The sequence below is a fragment of the Lontra canadensis genome, unplaced genomic scaffold, assembly GCF_010015895.1.
Source record: "Lontra canadensis isolate GAN:19392208 unplaced genomic scaffold, GSC_riverotter_1.0 scaffold167, whole genome shotgun sequence".
NCBI lineage: Eukaryota > Metazoa > Chordata > Mammalia > Carnivora > Mustelidae > Lontra > Lontra canadensis.
This window is the reverse complement of record NW_022631161.1, coordinates 2,285,744-2,290,845: the sequence shown is the minus strand read 5'-3', so window position 1 is coordinate 2,290,845 and position 5,102 is coordinate 2,285,744.

Genomic DNA, 5,102 nt, shown 5'->3' with positions numbered 1-5,102 from the left:
AGAAATGTTCCTAAGCAGGAACTATTGTTCATATCGCAAGGGAGCGGAAAGAAAAGAACAATTACTACTGGAAGATATAACTGCAGATATATCTAATTTCTGAGGGTTTCATCTGGCTAAAACAGTGAGTCCCTGAAAGAATAAACATGGAAATGTCTTCACCTACAAATAAATTTTATGTTAGACTATTTCCTTAATAAGTGAACCATTCTCTTTAGGATCCAAAGCCTTCCCTCTTCCTCATCCCAACATGTTATTGAAATTGATGGCAATAAAATCACTGCATTCCAAAGGCTGAAAAATTTAATGACTTGTCAGTATAAAATAACATATTTATATGCTGAAAAAGGGCTGAAGAGAGTGGTATACACGTGCTTCTGGGAACTGTGGTGTCTATGGGAAATCCCATGTTTTATAGTATGTGGTTAATGACATACACAGGGCCTCCAGAGCAAAATGGGCCACTTCCAAAGGTAAGATTGCTCCATCTTCATCCCATTCCTCTCTTGGGATTTTTTTTTTTAAGCTTATAGACCTCTAGTAATTAAAAATATTATCAGCCTCATTGGCAAAATCTTTGAGCCACAACCTTCTCTGGGTTCATTCTCTCTAAGCCCAAAATCTCATGAATGCAGCCAAAGGCCTTCAGATAAAGTTATACTTGAAATGCCTCTGGTGTGTTCTGGAGAGTAACGTCATTTCTAAGCTGAACCGATGTCGCATATCAAAACTACAGGTCTTTTGGTCTTCTTAGAGCAGATCACCTACTGTAAACTGAAATATGAGGGGAGTGTTTTTCAGTCTCCAAATAACTGTCATTCTTTGAAATATTTTTTGTCACCTGCCCAATTTCCTTCTACCCTTCTGAATGCTGGGTGACAGAGCCAGAGGGTGGCTGAGCAAATGAATGACCTTGGGTTCTGCCAGCCAAGGGCTGGAATCATTGGCTATCACCTGAAAAGAGCCAGACTGCCAGGATCAATATGAGGAGCAGACTGGAAATCTGAGAGCAAAGACCGGAGCTTCACCTGCTGGGCAGGACCTATTTAAAAGGACCAGAGAATAACGGTCATAAATCACAGAGCCAAGAGGTTAGTGATCAGGAAAACAAATCAAAGTGAAAGAAGTCAAGGAATAACTTAGATTAGTTCCATGTAATTTCACCAGAAAAATGACTGGACTTAGCAACTCCCCTTTTGGGATTCTCAGGGGATTTCAACTCAAGTGAAGGGTCCAGTTTTGTTTGAACACCCTCTTCCTTGGCATGTGTTCCAGAGCTTTCTTGAATCTCCCTGGAAGGAATGTGAGGTATGTGTAGAGCTTTCAAATTTATCATGGCTGCCTTCAAGGCATGTCTTTCCAGTATTGAGACTGGTTTTGGTGCAGATGGGGCCCAATATGTTCTCCACTATGGATTCTGGTTCCTGTCACGGGCTACTGGAGATGGATTAATGGCATGGAAACATGAAGCCACATGCATTCCAACAGAGATGTTAAAGAACAGGCAAAAAGATGCAAGAGCCAGTAGTGGGTACCAACAATTTGGTCTGGTTTATACAAAACAGTCATTTTTTTCTACTAATATGGAGCAGGTCATATAATATAGAAGTAAGCAGTCTACAGAGCCTGAACCTTGTGTGAATTGAAAGGTTTTAAGTTTCTCCAAAGCATCCTGATGCTTTCAAATCTATGACAGTACAAAAGCCAAAAATCCAATGACAACTATACATAATTTCCAAATCATACATCCATTCTTCTCTTCCTTTACACACACAATTTACCAGTGAGTGTTCAATAGATGATAGACAAGACTGAGCCAACCCTCCGCTCATTTACACCCAAGTTGACAATAATGGACCTCACTACTGGGGCGGTGATTACAGCTTACAGGTAGTGGCTACATAATCATTAAGATTATCATCAATCTTAAGAATTGTAGGTAGGCTGGTTTCTATTAATGGAATTGGAAATACTGGGGTTAGGGAACAAAGAAGGCTCATGGAAGCCAATTGCTATCTGAGGGTATGATCTAAAAGCCAGAGGGGATTTAAGCTTTTTAAGGAGATTCTCATCTTTTGAAGTACTGAATATGCTGCAAATCAGACCAAGATATTAAAGTCACAACAAAACTGCACAGGGGACTGAATTTCAATAAGTTTTAGTAAGTCATTTGTCAAATTCAGATCCTTGATAGAAAAAGGAGAAAATGAAGAAATCCAAGATGGGAATTATTAGATGAGCATGAAAATCTTGAACCCCGAAATTCTCTATATCTTATGCCTCAATAGGAGTAGCCTCACCTCATCCCCTGATCATCATGTTCCTGACTAGGAATCGTGCAATGTCTTCAGATGACACTGCTGCCTCTGATGACAGTACCTGTTTTTCTCTAGATCTGCCCCAGCTCTCCTCATTGCCTCTGGCCAAATAATGTCATATCTTTGCCTAACTGAAGTGGTAAGTAACATAAAGCCCCTTGTCCAGGAAAAACTAGCTTACATGCCAAAGAAATCTGAGTACTTGAGTAAGTCACACAGGCAGGAACCAGGGGAATACACATTTGAGTGGATCTTAGAGAGCTGGACTGAACTGTGAAGCGGATTATCAGATAGGACAAGGAAGTAGCTATCTCGAGTCCCGTCACTCACAAACTGATACTCAATGTCTGACAACATCTGGAGCAAATCCTGTCTGCTTGTATGACTCCTTGAAGCTGTATACAACACTGACGCTGTATACAACACTGAGTAGAGATGTTAGACTTCCTCAGTACAGCTGTGAGAAAGGGGGTTAGCAGACAGATGTGGCAACGAAGGCTAAGATATGGTATGAATTTGGAAGAGAGAATCCCTCTGGTTTGATCTTTACATATCTGAAAAAGAGAAATAACAATACCCTAGATTAGACTTTACATCGCTTGACAGTAGAGCCTGTTGTAATTCACTCTTATATTTCTTGCTCCTTAAAAGACATCACAAACATTTCTGGACTCAGCAAATAAAGAAAGGCTTTACTGTGGGGATTCAAGTGGCACAATGTAGAAATATACCTCAAATATCTGACACCTACGAGGTGCTCACTACATCAAAGATTCCCCTGCTCCATATGCTTTCTTTTAAATCTGCTTCGTATCTCTCCATTCTACTCTCTGCAAAGTGAATCACATGTTCAGCCCTCTTTAGGACAGTTATTATCTTCTGCCCTGTCGATTAGAAGGGCCTTTTATCTGTTAAACCCTATCTGTTCCTCCCCCATTATCCACAGAGCTGGTTGTTACAATTTGTTACTCAATCAAAGAACTAATCAAGCTAGCGCTTGCTTTCCACTTACTTGAGGACAAAGCCAAAACTCCTTCTCCTAGAAAACACTGTCCTTTACTAGTATGGCAGAAACCGTATGGGTTAAGAGTTAGCAAGTGCTTAGGGAATGGCTGCTAACAAGTGAGTATTTGTTTAATTTAATCTCTTAAACTCGTTCCTTTGTCTGTAGAAGTTGTATGCAAATACTTAAGGTAGAGATATGCTGTAGTGTAGAACAGAAGAGATAAAATGTGGGAAGCACCTGGGACAGAATGGGTGCCAGATTAGCTTTAAGTATAAAAGTACTGTTCTCTCTAGCAATATCTCCTGCCATCTGCCCTTCAACTCAAGGTTGGAATCACCCAAGTATTTCATTTTGAGAAACTCAGTTAATGATGAGACCAGCCAAACCAATTCCCCATTAGTATTTATAAAAGAAATGCTACTAGGTGTTGTCCCTGTTGCCTTTCTTTTAGACTGTCCCAAAACCCAGAAGATTTTTCCATTTTATCTGAGCTCACTCCCCAAATGCTATATGCAAAAGCAGTAGTTTCTCTTCCTGATTCTAGAAAATGTGCCGCTTTCACTTCATTATACTACAGATCCCACTGTAAAGTTACTGCCTGTGCCACTGCCACCTGCCACTAGACACTGTGCTCTTGGGGACAGATTCCACTGAGTCCTTCCTGAATCCCTCCCCAATCTAAGCAGATTCTGGCTGCCACGCTCATGCCCGACAGACATATGTCAGTGACTGAGCGAACTGATGAAAAAATTCAGATTTCATCAATTAAAAAAAAAAAGTTTTAAATACTTAATGACAAAGATCCTTTTGGGTAACACCTCTGTGTAAAACCTCAAGAATTCTCTATAAAATAATCAACAGAAATGAATACGACGAAATAGGAGAGCATCATATTTAAAGATACCGTAAATAAATTGTTTGGTTAGGTTCTCCAGGAACTAATGAGAATCTCCTCATGGAAAGCTCAGCATTCCACAAAAGTGAAGAAATGCATAATGGTAAAATGGAGAAAACAACAGTAGATGGGAAGCTTTAAAATGTTTTATTTTAAAATATTAATGTTTACCACATTCTAACCTGAGAGCTGCTGTCTGTTGTTATACCAGTGCCTCTAGTCCATATGTTTGTACTTCGGTTAACAGGAAGTAAGGAAGTAAGAGGAAAAGTGGGCGATGAAGATTGGGAGTTCCTGTCTGTGCCGAGTCCCAGTCCAGAAGGAATAAAGTGGGAAAATAATAATAAGAGAAAGGGCAAGGATCAACTGAAATGATACACATCATTATCCCATAAAGTTTTTGCTGTCACGTGCTCAGCAAGCTTTTGTGGAGTTTGACAGTTGTGAAAACAATTCTTAAAAAAAAACAAAAAAACCCAAAATGCTTCATTTGGCAGGTGGGATAAATTCAGTGCCTGAGTTATTATGTGGGGCTGTCAATATGAAGAAAGTAGATGGTAAAAAGGCACTTTGGGGATTCAGTTAGATGTGAGCTTATTAAAAATTATACAAAGGATCACAATACAGAGAAAGTCAGTGGGCCTCTTCAGATCAAGGCATCATAAAGAATGTCCGAGATGTAAACAAAAATGTAGTTCAAAGTAAAGGAATCAGATTGCAAGTGCTTGAAATGTTACCCATTTTAAAAAATTATATACCAATGGAGCCTTCCAGGTTGTTAAATGGTTAACTCCTGCAAGTCTGGGCACTTTGTCTGGTAGACTAGAGTTGGCTTTGCACAGCACCACCAGGAAATAGACTTAATGAAATATTAAGTAATAAT